General features: G+C 41.9%; 2 long non-coding RNA genes across 2 annotated transcripts in view; one reads left to right on the plus strand and one right to left on the minus strand.

Annotated features, from left to right (window-relative positions):
- LOC131516060 (uncharacterized) overlaps positions 1-20,072 on the plus strand; it is a 23,291-nt gene continuing 3,219 nt past the window's right edge. Inside the window, exons 1-2 of the long non-coding RNA XR_009263832.1 lie at positions 1-80; positions 18,008-18,152. This is a non-coding gene — a long non-coding RNA (uncharacterized LOC131516060). The remainder of the gene's footprint in view (positions 81-18,007; positions 18,153-20,072) is intronic.
- Positions 18,952-20,072, minus strand: part of LOC131516059 (uncharacterized) — a 13,985-nt gene continuing 12,864 nt past the window's right edge. Inside the window, exon 4 of the long non-coding RNA XR_009263831.1 lies at positions 18,952-19,456. This is a non-coding gene — a long non-coding RNA (uncharacterized LOC131516059). The remainder of the gene's footprint in view (positions 19,457-20,072) is intronic.

Consider the following 20,072-nt stretch of genomic DNA (forward strand, 5'->3'; position numbering starts at 1 on the left):
TGAAATTCACTCACATTCATGAAGCTCTGAAAAGGGAAGGTTTTTCAAAACTGGTCAACAGTGGAACCTGATTCAAATGGGTAAGAGACTCTTGGTTATCACTCCTGATACAATTTGGTGTGAAGTTTTATGTATTTTGCTGTTTGATTTCAAGTGCTGCCCCTGACCGCACAAAGGCTGTTCTGTCATAAACAGGACGTGTGCTGTGGTTGCTTTTCTTAAGTCTGCAGAACTCAGAATTTCCAGAATACCTCTGGCCCCAGGAGCTTTGATGAGGGTTTATAAACCTGAGCCTATCCCATGGGGTTGCTGTAAGGATGAAAAGTGGTAATGCGTACAAAGAGCCTTGGAGAAGCACAAACCACCAGCCAGATGTAGGCAATGGTGGTGGTTGTAACCGTGACCGTGACCATCGGCACCATCATCACCCTGAAAGTGGATAAGTAAGAAGAAGGGAAAAGCCTCATTGCATTTCTGAATAACATGTCCACTTGGCCTGAAATCCAAACACACTTCCTGGGCGGGATAAATACTCACACCAACTCCATGCCTATTTGGAGGACCCTAACCCCAAGGCCTCAGAGCTCCTTGATATGCCCCAGTTTTGCTGGAGCCCACTGACCTACAAGTGTAGCAGGAATCTGAGGTCCATTGCTAGGCCATCCCAAAGCTCCCTGGGCCCCCATTCCCCTTCTCTAAAGGATGGGAAATAATAATAATCACAGTCTGTATTATGGGCTGAAATGTGTCCCCCAATCCTCCAAAATTCATATATTGAAATCCAGATCGAGAGGCCAAGATGGCAGAACATATGGAAGTTTTTTGTGTGTCTCGCATCCCTGAAATGCATCCAGACCAACACTAAACCATCCTGCACACCTAGAAAACTGATCTGAGGGTTAACACAACAGTCTGCACAACCCGAACCACACAACTCAGCAGGTATGCGGCGCAGAAAGATGAACTTGGGGAGAGAGGAGCCTCGGAAGACAGGGAGCTGTTTTTGCTTGTGGAGAGAGGACGGACACGGCGTAGGGCGGGGGGTATAATAGGGGAAAAGCAACCGCCCCCAAAAGCAGCTGGAGAGAACGTGGAAAAGTGGAAACAGCCGCAGAGACTTAACTAAAAAAGGAGAAGGGAGAAAGGAGAAGGGTGAATTCCTTTAAGACTGTATAAACGGGGAGCGCGGAGTCTGCAACTCCGCAGCTCATTACCTGGTGGAGCTCTGGTGGGAAGGGCGGATCCTCAGGAGCAGAGTGGGGTCCGGGAGGTCTGGGGCCACACGGGGAGAAGCGGTTCCCCTGCTGGAAGGACATTCGGTAGAGGCCGTGCAGCCACCCGGTCCCAGCAGACCCCAGAGAACAACCACATTGGCTGGTGCTGGAACAAGGTCGCTGGGGTGAAGTCCGGTGCCAGGTGTGTGTTGTGATTTTCCACAGTCCCGGAAACGCTGCTGCTACACAAACGCGGGAACTTTTTCTGGGGTGGCTGGCACCCGGCCTCGGTCTCTGGGCATCCGCGGCAGCAGGGTCCCACAAACATTCCTGGGGGCGGCCGGCACCGGCCGGTGCTCGGGGAGACCCTCCCGCAGAGGGGCGGAGCGGGTGAAGGCCGCGGTCGCTCAGAAGTGAGGGGTCGTGAAACACAGCCACATCGGAGGTAAAACTCAGGAAGGAGGTGCCGCCTGGCAACCTGACGGCTTGGTCACGGAGGGTGTAAAAGCGGGCAGTGCAGGGAAGCCGGGGACAAAGGACATTGCGCCACTGCTGATCCGAGAGAACAGAGTTCCAATAACAGAGACTGGGTAGATGGGTGACGCCATTGCCACTGCTACCGCGCTCGCGCATACGTACCTACAAGCACCACAACAATCTACCCCGTAAGCTAAGCAGCGCCATCTAGTGGAGAATGGAGCCGTTACACTAAGCCCCGCCCAACTGGGCCAACCTCACTCTTCAGGAACACAAGTCTCTCCCCCTCCTTAGTTTATGGACTATAAAGTGCTTCATAGTTTGACTTGTAAGGGAAAACGATGCAATTTCAATCATATTTCAGTCTGTTCACTGGTCCATCTATTCCATTTTTTTCTTCTTTTTTCATTTGTTTTCTTTTTCTTGAAAACAAAGAGAAAAAAATTATTTTTATTTTCACTTTTTATTAAAAATATTTTTCTTTAATTTTTTTCTACTATATTTGTCACATTTTGTAAATTTTCCAAATTCTATTTTACTTCCATCATTTCATTTTATTCTATTTCATTGTATCCATTTTTTCAAATTTTCAAATGTTTCTATTTTACCTCTTTTCTCTAATCTATCAAGCTCCTTTCAACAACCAGACCAAAATACACCTAGGATCTAGCATCATTTATTTGACTTTTTGTGTGTGTTGTTTTAATTTTTTAATTTTAATTTTTTTACCTCTTTAATTCCTTTTCTTCCTTCAAAATGACAAAATGAAGTAATTCACCCCAAAAGAAAGAACAAGAAGAAATGACAGCCAGGGACTTAATCAACACAGATACAAGCAAGATGTCTGAAACAGAATTTAGAATTGCAATAATAAGAATACTAACTGGGGTTGAAAATAGATTAGAATCCCTTTCTGCAGAGATAAAAGGAGTAAAAGCTAGTCAGGATGAAATAAAAACTGCTATAACTGAGCTGCAATCTTGAATGAATGCCACGGTGGCAAGAATGAATGAGGCAGAGAAGTGAATCAGTGATATAGAGGACAAACTTATGGAGAATAATGAAGCAGAAAAAGAGGGAGACTAAGGCAAAAGAGCACAATTTAAGAATTAGAAAAATCAGTGACTCATTAAAAAGTAACAACATCAGAATCATAGGGGTCCCATAAGATGAAGAGAGAAAAAAGTGGTAGAAGGGTTGTGTGAGCAAATCAGAGTGGAAAATGTTCCTAACATGGGGAAAGACACACACATCAAAATCTGGGAAGCACAGAGGACTCCCATTTGATTCAACAAAAACTGACCATCAACAAGGCATATCATCAAATTCACAAAATACTCAGACAAGGAAAGTATCATGAAAGTAGCAAGGGAAAAAATGTCCCTAACCTACAAGGGAAGACAGATCAGGTTCACAGCAGTCCTATCCCCAGAAACCTGGCAGGCCAGAAAAGAGTGGCAGGATATATTCAATGTGCTAAATTGGAAAAATATGCAGCCAAGAATTCTTTATCCAGCAAGGCTGTCATTCAAAATAGAAGGAGAGGGGCGCCTGGGTGGCACAGTCGGTTAAGCGTCTGACTTCAGCCAGGTCACGATCTCGCGGTCCGTGAGTTCGAGCCCCGCGTCAGGCTCTGGGCTGATGGCTCGGAGCCTGGAGCCTGTTTCCAATTCTGTGTGTCTCCCTCTCTCTCTGCCCCTTCCCCATTCATGCTCTGTCTCTGTCCCAAAAATAAATAAAAAACGTTGAAAAAAAAAATTTAACAAAATAGAAGGAGAGATAAAAAGTTTCCCAGACAAACAAAAATTAAAGGAATTCATGACCACTAAAAAGCACTGCAAGAAATTTTGAGGGGGACTCTCTGAAGGGGAGAAAAGATGAAAAAAAAAAAAAAGATCAAAAGCAACAAAGACTAGAAAGGACCAGAGAATACCACCAGAAACTTCAACTCTACAAGCAACATAATGGCAATAAATTCCTTTCAGTACTCACTCTAAATGTCAATGGACTAAATGCTCCAATCAAAACACATAGGGTAACAGAATGGATAAGAAAACAAGATCCATCTATATGCTGTTTACAAGAGACCCACTTTAGACCTAAACACACCTTCAGATTGAAAGTAAGGGGATGGCAAACCATCTATCATACTAATGGTGGACAAAAGAAAGCCAGAGTAGCCATACTTATATCAGACAATCTAGACTTCAAAATAAAGACTGTAACAAGAGATGAAGAAGTGCATTATATCATAATTAAAGGGTCTATCCAACAAGAAAACCTAACAGCTGTAAACATTTATGCTCTAAATGTGAAAGCACCCAAATACATAAATCAGTCAATCACAAACATAAAGAAACTCATCGATAGTAATACCATAATACTAAGAGACTTCAACACCCCACTCACAGCAATGGACAGATCATCCAAACAGAAAATCAACAAGGAAACAATGGCTGTGAATGATGCACTGGACCTAACAGACTTAACTGATATATCCAGAACATTTCATCCTAAAGCAGTGGAATACACATTCTTCTCCAGTGCACATGGAACATTCTCCAGAATAGACCATATACTGGGACACAAATCAGCCCTCAACAAATACAAAAAGATCAAGATCATAGCATGCATATTTTCAGACCACAACACTATGAAACTCAAAATCAACCACAAGAAAATTTGGAAAGATAACAAATACTTGAAGACTAAAGTACATCCTACTAAGGAATAAATGGGCTAATCAAGAAGTTAAAGAGGAAATTAAAAAGTACATGTAAGACAATGAAAGTGATAACACCACAGCCCAAAACCTCTGGGATGCAGCAAAGGTGGTCATAGGAGGGAAACACATAGCAATCCAGGCCTTCCTAAAGAAGGAAGAAAGGTTTCAGATACACAACCTAACCTTACACAAGAGCTGGAAAAAGAACAGCAAATAAAACCCCAAACCAGCAGAAGACAGGGAATAATAAAGATTAGAGCAGAAATCAATGCTATCGAAACCAAAAACAACATTAGAACAGATCAATGAAACCAGAAGCAGGTTCTTTGAAAGAATTAACAAAATTGATAAACCCCTAGTTTGATCAAAAAAAAAAGGAAAGAACCCAAATAAATAAAATCAAGAATAAAAGAGAAGAGATCACAACCAACACAGTAGAAATACAAACAATAATACGCGAATATTATGAGAAGTTATACTCCCCAAAAATGGGCAATCTGGAAGAAATGGACAAATTCCTAGAAACATATAAACTACCAAAACTGAAACAGGAAGCAATAGAAAATTTGAACAGACCCATAACCAGTAAAGAAATCAAATTAGTAATCAAAACTCTCCCAAAGAACAAGAGTCCAGAGCCAGATGGCTTTCCAGGGGAATGCTACCAAACATTTAAAGAAGAGTTAACACCTATTCTCTTGAAGGTGTTCCAAAAAATAGAAATGGAAGGAAAACTTCCAAACTCTTTTCATGAAGCCAGCATTACCTTGATTCCAAAACCAGACAAAGACCCCACTAAAAAGGAGAACTCTAGACCAATTTCCCTGATGGACATGGATGCAAAAATCCTCAACAAGATGTTAGCTAACCGGATCCAACTATACATTAAAAAAATTATTCACCACGACCAAGTGGGATTTATACCTGGAATGCAGGGCTGGTTCAATATCAGCAAAACAATGAACATGATTCATCACATCAATAAAAGAAAGGACAAGAACCATATGATCCTCTCAATGAATGCAGAGAAAGCATTTGACAAAATACAAGCATCCTTTCTTGATAAAAACCCTCAAGAAAGTAGGGATAGAAGAAGCATACCTTGAGATTATAAAAGCCATATATGAAAGACCCAGTGCTAATATCATCCTAAATGGGGAAAAACTGAGAGCTTTCCCCCTAAGGTCAGGAACAAGACAGGGATTCCACTCTCGCCACTGTTATTCAACATAGTATTGGAAGTCTTAGCCTCAGCAATCAGACAACACAAAGAAATAAAAGGTATCCAAATTGGCCAGGAGGAGGTCAAACTTTCACTCTTCGCAGATGACATGATACTCTATATGGAAAACCCAAAAGATTCCACCAAGAAACTGCTAGAACTGATCCATGAATTCAGCAAAGTTGCAGGATATAAAGTCAATGCAGAGAAATTGGTTGCATTCCTCTACACCAACAATGAAACAACAGAAAGAGAAACCAAGGAATTGATCCCATTTACAATTGCACCAAAAACCATAAAATACCTAGGAATAAATCTAACCCAAGAGGTGAAAAATCTATACACTGAAAACTATAGAAAACTTATGAAAGAAGACACACAAAAAAATGGAAAAAGATTCCATGCTCGTGGATAGGAAGAACAAATATTGTTAAAATGTCAATACTACCCAAAGCAATCTACATATTCAATGCAATCCCTATCAACAACAGCAGCGTTCTTCACAAAGCGAGAACAAATAATCCTAAAATTTGTATGGAACCAAAAAAGACCCCAAATTGCCAGAGCAATCTTGAAAACAAACAAACAAAAGAAAAAGCAGGAGGCATCACAATCCCGGACTTCAAGCTATATTACAAAGCTGTAATCATTAAGACAGTATGGTACTAGGACAAGAACAGACACTCATATCAATGGAACAGAATAAAGAACCCAGAAATGGACCCACAAACGTATGGCCAACTAATCTTTGACAAAGCAGGAAAGAATATCCAGTGGAATAAAGACAGTCTCTTCAGCAAGTGGTGCTGGGAAAACTGGACAGCAACATGTAGAAAAATGAACCCGGACCACTTTATTACACCATACACAAAAATAAAATGGATGAAAGACCTAAATGTAAGGAATCCTCAAGGAGAAAGCAGACAAAAACCTCTTTGACCTTTGCTGCAGCAACTTCTTACTCAACATGTCTCCAGAGGCAAGGGAAACAAAAGCAAAAATGAACTACTGGGACCTCATCAAGATAAAAAAATTTCTGCACAGCGAAGGAAACAATCAGCAAAACTAAAAGGCAGCCGATAGAATGGGAGAAGATATTTGCAAATGACATATCAGATAAAGGGTTAGTATCCAAAATCTATAAAGAACTTATCAAACTCAACACCCAAGAAACAAATAACCTAGTGAATAAATGGGCAAAAGACATGAATAGACACTTCTGCAAAGAAGACATCCAGGTGGCCAACTGACACATGAAAAAATGCTCAACATGACTCATCATCAGGGAAATACAAATCAAAACCACAACAAGATACCACCTCACACCTGTCAGGATGGCTAACATTAACAACTCAGGCAACAACAGATGTTGGGGAGGATGTGGAGAAAAAGGATATCTTTTGCACTGCTGGTGGGAATGCAAACTGGTGCAGCCACTCTGGAAAACAGTATGGAGGTTCCTCAAAAAATTAAAAATAGAACTACCCTATGACCCAGTAATTGACTACTAGGCATTTATCCAAAGGATACAGGTGTGTTGTTTCGAGGGGACACATGCACCCCCATGTTTATAGCAGCACTATTAACAATAGCCAAAGTATGGAAAAAGCCCAAATGTCCATCGATGGATGAACTGATAAAGAAGATGTGGTATATATATAAACAATGGAGTATTACCCGGCAATCAAAAAGAATGAAACCTTGCCATTTGCAACTACGTGGATGGAACTGGAGGGTATTATGCCAAGTGAAATTAGCCAGAGAAAGACAAATATCATATGACTTCACTCATATGAGGACTTTAAGATACAAAACAGATGAACATAAGGGAAGAGAAGCAAAAATAATATAAAAACAGGGAGGTAGACAAAACCTAAGAGACTGATAAATATGGAAAACAAACAGAGGGTTACTGGAGGGGTTGTGGGAGGGGGGGTGGGCTAAATAGGTAAGGGGCATTAAGGAATCTACTCCTGAAATCATTGTTGCACTATTAGCTAACTTGGATGTAAATTAAATAAATTAATTAAAAACAAAAAAGAAATCCAAACCTTCATTATCTCAGAATATCGAGTTATTTGGACATAGGAACTTGACAGAGGTGATCGTGTGGAAATAAGGTCATGAGGGTACAATCCAACCCAGTATGACTGGTGTCCTTATAACAAAGGGAAATCTGGACACAGAGACATGCATAGAGGAAGACGACAGCAAGAAACAACGGGAGAACATGGCCATCGATAGGCCAAGAAGAGAGCCCCAGAACAGATCCTTCCCCCACAGTGTTGTAAGGATCCAATTCTGATAACACCTTGGCTTTGGACTTTCAACCCTCAGATACAGACATATCTATTGTCTAAGCCACCTCATCCATGGTACCTTGTTAGGGCAGCTCTGGAAAACTAATGCAGTCTGTATGAAAGTGAGGTCTAATTCTCATAAGTGTTCCTCCAGCATTGCTCTTGCTCCCGTGGTAATGCAGGTCATACGTGCATCATCATGTATACAATCAACTCAGCAAATCCAGAGTCAGATTGATCCTGCTGTTGACAGTGAATTTCGTAGTTCCACATGCTCTCCTGAGAAGTCAACTTTGCATATGTGCTTCAACTTGTAGCAGAACAAAGGCAGCATTAGGATATCTCTGCTCTGTCTGGTATCCAATTTTGGAGCTACTCTACTAACAAGTCAGTGGGCTTGAATTTCACCTCCTGTCTCTGCCCATCTGTCAAGTCAACACATTTCCAATGAGTTGCAGGAGTATTTACCGAGCTGCTCTAACCACAGACCATAATAGCTATCACTTATCGAGACCTGCTCTGGGCCAGGCATGAGGCTGTTCACTTAGAGACATCATGGAACTTCAAGTTCACCACAGGACCAGGAAGTAGCTCATTTTATTTCCATTTTATAGATGCGGAAGCTCATCTGTACCACTGAGACAGGCACTGGGAACCATGCAAAATCATAGTCTCTGTTCATGGGGATTTAGCAGTCTTGTTGCTGACACAGTTTAAATATACAAAGCAAGTAGAGAATCACATGACTGGATGCATAGAACAAGCTGTTAAACTGAATATAAATGAATGTCAACCCTAGAACATTAGGAGCTCCTCAAAGTACAGACCACATTATATGTGACTTTGAATCCTCATGGTTGGCACAGTTCTTAGTATTCAGAAGAGGTTTAGGGGAGGGAGGGAAGGAGGGAGGGAGGGAGGGAGGGAGGGAGGGAGGAAGGAAGGAAGGAAGGAAGGAAGGAAGGAAGGAAGGAAGGAAAGAATAGAAGGGAAGGAAAGGAAAGAAAGCAGGAAGAGAGGAAGGAAGGAGAACAAGAGGAAGAAAGAGAAGAAGGGAAGGAGGGGAAGGAAAGAAAAAAGGGAGGGAGGGAAGGAAGGAAGAGGAAGGAAGGAAGAAAGAAGGAAGGAGGGAGGGAATTGGTTCCCCCAAAACAAGGGCTACTGTTTTCTTTTGGTCTCAAAGAAAAATGATAGGACCCAGAATCATCAGGGCATAGACAGGAGTAGCAAATAGAAATGGGGGAAAGGCACAGGACAGGTGTCAGAAAGAGCAGATCAAGTCTAAACCATTCATAAAGATAGAGTGAAGGACACACAGTCTATTTTAAGGAGCAGGTGGGGAATGCACTCCTGACCTAGAGTCAAGGGTTCTTCTGTCAAAGCCCTCTGCTGGAGTGGACTGATAAAACACATTCTGAAAGCACATTCCCTATCAGAATCTTCAGGGCTGGCAGGACGAAAAGGCAAATGCACCTAGATGTGTCTCCCTGAGCACATTCTATGTGGCATCTTCTACATGACACACACCCAGGTCCTAACATCCCTGCTTAGCAGGGAAATGAAAGACACACACACACACACACACACACACACACACACACACACACACACTTTTTTAGAGTAGATCTGATTCATTGGATCTTGATGGGTTGGAATGTCTTTGAGTGGTAGGGAGGTAGGATTGCTCATAACCAGTAAAGGGTCTTAAAAGTCCAGGAAATCCTCAAGCTGGATCTTCTGTCTTTGACTTCGCACAAGCTGACTGCCATGAACTGGAAGAAGTTCACCACCGAAATGATCCAAAAAGAACTCATTCTCTCAGATGTCCCCACTGGTTCTCAGTGCAATTCCAGAGGCCCAGGGACACAGCTGACTAGTTCAGCGATAATGCACAGAATAACTTACTAAATCCTCTCAGAAAAGGAAATCAATTTTTTTTAAAGATCAAACCTTTGCCCTGCCAAGAACCACATTGGTGTCTGGAGCTTCCTCCTCCTGGGCCCCAAGGCTCAGCCTACTTGTCAGGGGCTGAACCACGTATCTGAACTTCTGAAAGTCACCCCTACCTTCCTCTGTGACAGAGACATTAGATAAAATTATCTAGATTGATTTATAGAAAAAGCCTAAAAAGTCATCACCTGCCCTTGGCTAGAGAAGAAAGCCTGCTGGCAAAGGGGGATATACTAATTTGCAGCCCTAGACAGGTTCTGCTCTGCCTTTCTGGTCTGCCTGCCTGAGCTCCACTTCCTAGTCTGGGAGTCCAGCCTCTCCAGTTGGAACACACAAAGCTTTTTTATTTCCCCCATTAAGCAAAGATCAAAGAACAGAGATTAAAAATGGCAAGAAATTCCCAGGGAACACGTCGATATCAGAGCTCCATGAAGAGGACTTTGGCAGGGCCTGTACTCTTGTTCCAGGGTTCAGACCTGCCATTGGCCCAGTGGATTTGATTCCTGGACCAAGTAATAGGTTCTGCTGATCCAAACGTCCCCACGCTCATCCTCAGGAATTGTCACCCACCAGGACATTTAGTCTCTATTCTTAATTTCAAAAGTGGCTCCATGCTGCCTATCCCAGCTCGGACAGATGACCGTACTGTCAGCAAGTGTGCATTCCACCTATTCTGGACGAGCCAAGACAGAGGTCCTTCCCCTCACCCTGCAGGGTGCATAGTGATAGATTCCCAAAGAGCACATTGCTCGAGGTACACATTGTTGGGGTTTGAGTCAAAATAGGTAAGGGTTGGGCTGACCCAGTTATGTCCTTTACCTGAGACCAAATTTGCTAAGGAAGACGTTTTCCGCATGTCAGGGAACATGCCCCAAGTGGCCAGGTGCCCACCTGGTTGAGGCAAGCAGTCTGCCAGGCACAGGCTTGCTGGGATAAGGAGTATGTGACAATTAGCTGCTTCCAACTGGGATGCCAAAGGATTCAGCTGTTCCCCCATGTGATGCTGGAATGTCCCTTGTGAAACAAAACAACAAAACCACACCACCACACAGCCAACAAATAAATGCCGAGTGAATAAATGACCCATCAGCTTAAGTAAGACAGCACTCCATGTTTCCCTGCTAATTGTTCAAGGTCAAGACATGCTGCCCCATCTCATTGAAAATTTAGCAGAATGCATCAGCAAAGTGAGCCCTACCTAAGACATGAAGTTCCTGTCTTGCATGGTCACTAAGGTCTAGTTGACCCTATGTTCTCTCTGCATGCTGCAGACCAGCCCTCCCTTCTGCAGGTCAAGCCCCACTCCCTGCCCTAATACCGGAAACAAACCCGCTTTACATAGAACAGGTGTGCCGGCTCTGTGCCCAGTTGGTTAGGCTGAACTACATTTCCCAGAATTCCCTTCATCTGTGTTTCTTGTTAGCATCGGCCCCAAGAAAGATTCTCCAGGAGTTGGGATTCTGTAACACTTGTGTTTTGTAGCTATTTTGCAGTACTTATGTTGTTGCTGATCTGCTGACTTGGCCTCTTTAGCTGGTCTTATAGTTGCTCTCTTCTTCCCCCTGGATTTCTCTTCCTTTTCTCTGACCCTTGGGCCAGGTATGTGTATGTTCAGTTCCATGAAGAAACACTCTGGCCCCTGTAGGATACCCTCATCATCAAGGTCAGAGACAACAAGAACAGATGCAGGGTTCAGTTGGTCTTTCTGGGATTCCAGCTTATGCATATGGAGGTCCAGAGGGCTTGTGATTTCTTTCCTTTCTGACCACCTACCTGGGGGCTTCAAGCTCTAGCATTAGACTAATTAGCAGCACGTGGGGGCTGCTTAGCCTATGCCTGCAAATACACAAGCCAGTTCCTTGTAGAAAATAAATTATATATTTATTCTGATTCTTTGGGTGAATCCCGTTCAATGCAACAAGTAAGGGATTTTAGAGACACAATCCTTAAAGAAGGGATCTGGAGTGGACCACACCAGATATAAAAGCACCCAGCACAGATTATGGTATATAGTAAGAGCTCAGTAAACATCAGCCAAGTTTGAATGGACAGAGTTTTTGTGAAGATGAAGGACATAATGCTTGTTAAAATGCATCAAGCTCTATGAAATACAACCCAAATGTCCATTTTCATTATTTCTACACCTAGTGATATTATTTATACCATCAGTAATATGGACAAAGAATGTCAATGAATCTGAGGAGACAAGACCTAATTATTTCAGATCAGGAAGATATCGTTTGGGATGCTTGCTTCGGTACTAAATAACACCTTATATCAACCCCACCTGAGTGCTCTCCTCTGCCTGTGCGGCTCAGTCAGAGCCCTTCCCCCAAAACCTTCCAGGACAATCTCAGCATGGGCAGGTGATGCACGGATTACCTCTTTCCTACTTCCCCCATCCAGTGGGACTTGAAAGGAAGTTATGTTTCCAGGACTAGGATCTAATGACCAGATCCTACTATTGGCCTCCTACCAACATGAGCCAAATAATCTTGTTTTCCAAACACACTTGATACCTATTGTCCTAGAAGAGTCATAGAACCAGTCGTACACATTCTTGCTTCTCTCCAAAATGGGTAATAAATCCACCATCTCTGTTTCAGTTCCTTCTGTTTTATTCTCTGCCTTCTATCCTACTGCCTCCAAATACTAATTGGCTGAGGTGCAGGGACCATCCTCCCCAATTCACAAGACCTGGTGTTTTGCTACCTTCTTAAGCTGAATCTCCTGGAATGACTGATATTTCCCACCAGGCTCCAAAGGATTCCACTGCTGACTTTGCGGCCACAGGGTAAAATGACCTGGCATAGACCACTTCTAGAATTAGGAATGGGAGTGCTCTGCCCCTTTAAAGTTGTAGCTTGTCCATTTGGGTGCCCTCTCCCACCCAATCCAGCCCAAGAGGCCACGTTAGTCCTCCCTTGCAACCTCCCCCTCCCTTCAGCCCTGACTAGCAAATGGAGCCCTAATGCCTTAGAGGCTAAGTTTCCCTTAATATCTTAATTCTAAAGATACCTGAGGTAGCCCCAGGGAAGTATCTATGCTGTAGGAGAAACATTCAGTAATTGTATCCTGATTCAAACAAACCAACCACAAAGGACACCTTTAAAACAATCAGAGAAATTTTAACATGAGCAGAGTAGTAGATGATATTAAGGAAACCACGGTTAACTGCTTTGGGTGTGATAATCGCAAGGCGGTTTTTAAAAAGTCCTTAACAGAGATTTATACTGAACTATTCACAGGTGAAATGATATGGGATTTGTCTTAAAAATAATGCAAAATAAATAAATAGGAGAAAGGTAAAACAAGATGAGGAAAATGATAATAATTGGTGAATTGGGATTGGAGGGGGTGGTCCATAAATCTGTTCTCTCTACATTTTGTATTGAGCAAAACTTACTATGATAAAGTTTTGTTTGTTCGTTCATTTGTTTTTAACCTGTGAAAAACATACAGAGACTTTTTACCTACAGGTAAATTCAACCCTATCAAAGCTAGTGAGGATCCCAACTCTAGTCAGCAAATGGGAGCTCAACACAGACTAAGAAAATCTAGGTATTCTCCACCTGGAGAAAGATGGCACCAGGAGAGAATGAACACAAAGTCGTGGCATTCTCTTTTAAAGCGTACTCTTCCTGAGAGCTGCAATTCATTGACCAACTTTTAGTGGCTACGTCCAATACTCTCAGACTCTAAGTGGAAGTAAGGGCTAGAAATAAGAATGCATAAAGCTGTTTGGAATTTTTTCATATAAATTTACTTTTATTATGCCTCGAAATATATGTGTAATATCGTAAATGTATTTAAAGTGAAAGAGTAGTTACTGTTGGAGGAAGCAATAAAACATGCGATCAAGTTCAAATCGCACTCAAACGTTAATAAACATATAGGCAACAAAAACTACTACCCACATTAGATTCGACTATTAATATGAAATAGAACCGCCATCTGCACTGTCAAACACAAAATATTTCACTCTTTCAGATTATATTGTTACCCAATAAAAATACTGGTACATTTTGAGCCCTAATGGAGTTTTCAAGGGGTCTAAGCCAAAGTTAAGATTTCCAAGGGGAAAATAATTCTGAAAATGTTCACGTTGCCTCTTTTAATAAATAGCTAACTTCAACTTCCTTACACAGTATTGGAAACTCACCATACACAGTGGGTTGTATATATGTGTGTAAATTCTCATCTCTCTTCCTGTGAGATAGCAATCCCATTAAGGTACCATCAGACCCTCCTGCCCAATGGTCAACGAGTCATTTAATCAACAAACAGGTATTGAATTGCTACAATGCTCCAGCCACTTCCAGAAGCGAGGGCTTAAGGAAATGGGCTTATTCATGGATACCATAATGGAAGCTAACATTTGAAGAGCATTTTTGCAGTTTACAAAGTACAAACAGAACTCTCTTGCTATTCAAGTAGGTCTGTGTCCTGATTTGAAAAGGAAGGACAATATTACTATCCAGCTAAAGAACGGTGTTGGGTTTTTTCAGGTTTTTTTTTTTTTTTTTTTTTGGTTTGGGGTTTACGTTTGGATTTTTTGGTTTTGTTTTTAGGGGTTTGGTTTGGCTTTGCTTTGCTTTTATCCAGAAAAAAAAATTGTGGGGCAACCACTTTGCAACAGGGCATTGTTTCTGCTGAAAGCACAGACAGTTGCTATGATGATCCAGTGAACTGTGACAGCACCCAGCTCCCAGCTTGGCAGAGTACAAGCTCCTTAAACATCTATTCCTTTCCCATTCGTTTATTTCATTGGATCTTTCCAGAGACCTCTCAGCCCACTTTCCCAGCCCGCCTCCTTGGCAGTGATTCAGTCTCCTTCCTGCCACTAGGGCCTCAGGCCTTGAAGGCCGGTCCACGCTGGGAGCATCCAATGTCAGCACAGCATCAGTTGAGCCTGGCCCAGCCCAGCCAGCGAGACCCCGATGGAACTGTGGCCCTGGGGCACTAGAGACAGGGGAACCAGTCAGATCAGCTGATTTGAATCAGACAGACTAAAACTTTTAACGGCAGCTACTGCTGTGGAATTCTGGGGAACCGCTTGAATAAGCAACACTTTGTGTTTTCTTATTCCTGGCAAGGCTGCCCCACAAAGAGGGGTCCCCTCAAAGCCTATGTGGGGGGACCATGAGGGGCTCTGAATGGCTAGGCAGTTTCTCCCTTTGGAAACCAGGCTTCCCACCCCTCGCCAGCCCCTTTTTCCCCTCGTCACATTGTCTTCCTTCTCACTACTTCTGACCAAGGAACCCCATTAATTTTCTGTGATGTACATTCCAAATGACATCACTTCAGTTCTTTGAATTTCAAAGAGCTGGATTAATGAACCACAAACTTCAAGCAAATTGGCTGCGTAATCCATCACATCTGACCGCAGTTTTGCCAGTGCCTTGAATTTCAAAGAATGGCAGAAATTTCCCAGGCTGCTTTTGAAAAGGAACACAGAAGCCTCAGACAGCAGCCGACACTGCGTTCATCCTTTCTAGAACCGTTATGTGTCTTCTGTGTGCTGGAAATTAAACAGTCCCATTCTCCATCTGGTATTTTATTGATATAAATTTAACCTGTTCAAATGTTATATTAAATTCCAATCTTTTCCAGAATAATCTACATTTAATTCCTCATTCCACCAATCTATTGAAAATATCCCTCTTGGCAGCCTTTCAGAGAAGCTATATGAATTGCAAACTCTCTTAGATTTTGTTGAAGTATTAAGAACACTACTTATCCACATATTCAACTGAGGCCCTTCTATTCCATTCCATTTCCCCCAAACTCCTTTCATATAATGTCAGAGCCACAAAAACCAGGAGCAGTGACTGGGCACAGCCATTCACCTTTCCTTCTGCAGTGAAAATGGCATTAACATTCGCCAGTGAAAAAATATATATCAAACTAATTACCTCCTTTTCTTCCAGGGTAAAAGACAATCTAACACTATTCTTTTGGACATAATGCCATTTATGTCACATAAGAGGGGTTTTGTGTGCTCAAAAAAGATGGTGTTTAATACGTGTGAATCAAAACCCAGGTTAGCTAATTAACTGATGTCTGAGAAAGAAATGAAGAATCAATATGCTGTGAAATTGTTGAAGGCACAGGAGAAATGTCATGCCAGGTGAGACTAGTTCATGTGGTCCAGACTTTGCTGGTGAAACAAAAGTTTTTTTCCAAAAGCTCAATAGAATAAAACCTGGGTTACCAGAACGGTCAGGAAATGAATAATTGCTGGATAGCTAAGTTTTCCAGAGTTGAAGGCAAGTTCTTTAAGCAGCAAAAGTTTTTCTTTATCTTAACCATGTCCATATTTAAAACCATTCACTCATTCGGAGTCCATGCTAGGAGAACCAGAAGTTACTTACCAAAGGCTTGAGGCCTTGACCAGTTGGGCAGGGTTATTTGTCCCTCCATCAGTCGCCCCAGATTGTATAGGATGTGCCTGACCGTGACTCCTAACTTGGATTCTCTATTTTCTGACTCTCAGGTGGGCCCCAGAAGATTGAGTCTCAGACAGGTAACATGATGCTAGGTGACTTTCAAGGTTTCATTTCTTTTTATTTTTTTAAGATTTTATTTTTAAGTAATCTCTACATCCAACGTAGGGCTCAAACTCAGAACCCTGAGATCAAGAGTCGCATGCTTTACTAACTGAGCCAGCCAGGTGCCCCCAAAGTGTCATTTCTAATGATGAAGCATTTACCTTCCCCAAATCCCTAACCTTCAGTAAGAATTGGTTAAGACAGTCATCATGCAGAATTTATCCAGTCTAAGGGCTCCCATCGGGTTCGTTTTTCGCAGGAAGAGAGAAATACACACATCATTTCTTCGATAATCACTGCCACTTGTAGGATGTGATGGTGATCCAATCTTGAGTTACAGAGGAGGAAGGATAAAAAATTAGGTTCTTGAGTAGAGCTTCCGGCTCTGGCAGTCAATTGCCTCACTGAAAATTCTAGAAAACCACAGAAATACTCCAGGCTGATGGACAGAATAGGCAACATCAATGCCATTGAAAATTTACCACATAACACTTCAAGATAAGCCAATCCATTAATTTAACTACTGCTGTAACATCTCTGTGTTTCTGGTTTGTAAAATTTTGGAGAGTCCAACTCCTAAACATTTAAATCTGTACTTCGATGTATATAAATTTTCTAGAAACTTGAAGCTGTATAACATGATTACAAACTTTTCATTTTTCCCGTTTTGTGTGAAAGTCAGTAGATTTCAAAAATGTACCATGTGGTGTCTTACCTGTTTGACCAAGAGATGCAGGGCCTCAATTATCCTGCTTTCTGTCTCATGAACGCATAGGCTCACCCAGTACTAGATCGTGGGGCAATAGGACAATGTTCTTAGGGATTTCCTTCCAGCTGGATGACTATAGGAACATTTCTTAATGTTTTTTATCCATAAAATACAGAACAAGAGAGTACTTCCATCCTAAGGTTGATGTGAAAATAAATTAGATACTGTACGTAAACAGGCAGGCATGAGGTATCCTCCAACAGGAAGAGGAAGTTTCTCGGCCTTTCTGTCAGTGTATCCCGGACTCTGTGTCTTCTCTCGTTCTTGTTTTTGCTTTTCATTTTTCCTCCATTTTCTTCAGATGACAGCCATCCCTCTCCCTGTTTCCAGACCACCCGCTCCCTCTAATTTTGTTTTCGTATTTCCTGTGGAGTACCAAAATAAAATGAAGCTTCTTAGAGTTGTGTGTAAAGCAAGAAAACATAGGCCCTGAATTGGGGCCTTGCTCTGCCCTAAAATCCTTCCTAAAAGGGAGTATGTGACAGTTATGTCAGGCATTCAGAAGCCTATGGTCATTACCCAGCAGCAGTGTCCTAGATGACCACGATTTGCAAGAGTCTGATTTCTGATGTGTGGGAAAGGACCATTCTGTATCATTTCCTCAAAACATTCCTCACCTTATGAGTTTTGTCTACGAATCAAGACCTGGAATAAATGCATACTTAAGAAACATAGAATTCTTTCCAAATATTGTAGGTTAAAGAAAGTGAACAATTTTGCCTATGAAGTATTTTTCAAAAAGAAAAAAAAAAGACCTGAATCTGGTTAAGTCTCTTGACCTAACTTTTTTTCTTTACAGGGGAGGAAAAACTATCATACACTGAAGGAGATATAAAAGCTGAATCAACTAAATACAGTGTGGACATTGTCTGAAATCTAATTTGAAGAATCTAAAGAACAGAACGGCATTTTGAGACAATCATGGAACATTAAACATGAAAGAGGTATTCTATGATAATAAGAAATGATTGTGACTTTGTTGTGATAATGATATTGTAGTTGTATATATTTTTTTAAATCATTCTCTATTGCAGATATATACAGATGTATTCACAGGTGAATGATATGATATTTGGAAATTTTTTTATAGTATCTCAGCCAAAAAGAAACTCTCTCTCCCTCTCTCTCCCTTTCTCTCTCTTTCTTCTCCCACCCTGTGTGTGTGTGTGTGTATGTGTGTGTGTGTGTATGTGTATGAGGGGAATCAATAAATGAAAACAGCAGAATATTGATAAGTGTTGAATCTGGAAAACAAGACCTTGGAGTTTATGATACTATTCTCTTTACCTTTTGTAGGTTTGAAAAGTTTCCAAATGTGTCTTTAAATTTATAGGCTGTTCTGTTTGGAATGTCACTCTAGCTGACACAATGAAAGCACCACGATCCGTGGGATGGGAGGCTAACTGAACACTCAGTCCATCCAGCCAACCATCAGCACTCATTGAGCACCAACTGTGCACCAACTCTGCCCAGCCAGGCAGCTCTGAGAGGTCAAGCTCATTAGCAAATGTAGCCTTTGACACTTGAATGCATTTCTTCTCACCTAATCAAGTCTGCAAAATCATGGTCACAAGGGGATTCTCATTTGGGATGAGCACAATTTGAGAGACAATTCAATGTGTCATTTTCGACCCTGTATCAGATCTCAAGTATTTTTAATTAATATAGAAATGCACAAATGTGGCCTCAATTATTATGAACCAAGTTAATGGAAATTTATACAATGAAACAGCTCACCTGTCTCAATCTTCTTTGGCCTCAGTGCCTTTGGTCTTTCAAATTGTTAAGCACTGCTAAGGCTATTTCTGGAATCCCTCATTACTTCCAAAGAGTCTGGATTCTTTAATACTTTGAGTCTAGCAAAAACAGCATGTACCTGGGAATCAGGAGATAGGAACTCATGCCCCAGACTCCGCCGGCGATGAAATGTGTGACTTGAAAGACTGACTTTTCTCATCCGAGTCTCAGTCTCCCCATGTAGAAAGTAAGGCTAATTGTATCTGTCACACATTTTATAAAGCATATACAATTATACCTGCCCTTATATTACAGGGATTACACAAAAATGTATAAGACATGTGAGAAATAATGCTTAATATTTATGAAGCTGGAACAGACACCTCAAGACACCCGTGACCTCGGTTCAAGACTTGCTACTCTTCTCAGAGCAAAAGTATGTCCTGACAGAAATCTTCATCTGGGCCTTCCTGCTCATTTTGGGTGCTGGAGTCCAGGCACTCTTGAACCTCTAAAAACACAACGAGGTGAGGATACGGTGGCAGGATGTCATAGAGGACATCACTTCAAGTGATGCATGGATGATGACCTTAATCCCTGTTAACCCCAGAGGTGGCTAAATGGTATTTCCCAGCTACATGCTTCAACTTGTCCACTGGTGACAGTGGCTCACTGCAGTTCTGTAACTCAGTGAGGAGACCACCCCCTTCATCAGGACATATCACAATCCTCACAGGGGTTTCTTCTTATGAGCTCCCCTTGATAGCACTTTTGCAGAACTTCCTTTGCTCTGTGGTGCTAATAAAGCTCCTGCTAACAGAACAAAACCTGCCCCTCACATCCCTCCCCAAGTACATGATAGCAATGCATTCCAGCAACAGACGTAAACATTCATACCATGACCATTCTCCATGGACAAGCAAACCAGCAATCCTGATGAAAGGGGGTGGGGGGGTAGGGGGAAATGCATGTCTTATCCAATGGGGTCATTACAACCTTGAAAGTGGCACCTAGGAGAACCGAAGCGTTGTTGAGAATGAATAGAACACTGTATGAAGATGAATGGCACCTGTTCCACAGCCTTGAACTAATACAGTGGCCAAAAGCCACCTCTGATAACGTCCCTG

Source organism: Neofelis nebulosa, chromosome 7 (genome assembly GCF_028018385.1).
Source record: "Neofelis nebulosa isolate mNeoNeb1 chromosome 7, mNeoNeb1.pri, whole genome shotgun sequence".
NCBI classification, from domain to species: domain Eukaryota; kingdom Metazoa; phylum Chordata; class Mammalia; order Carnivora; family Felidae; genus Neofelis; species Neofelis nebulosa.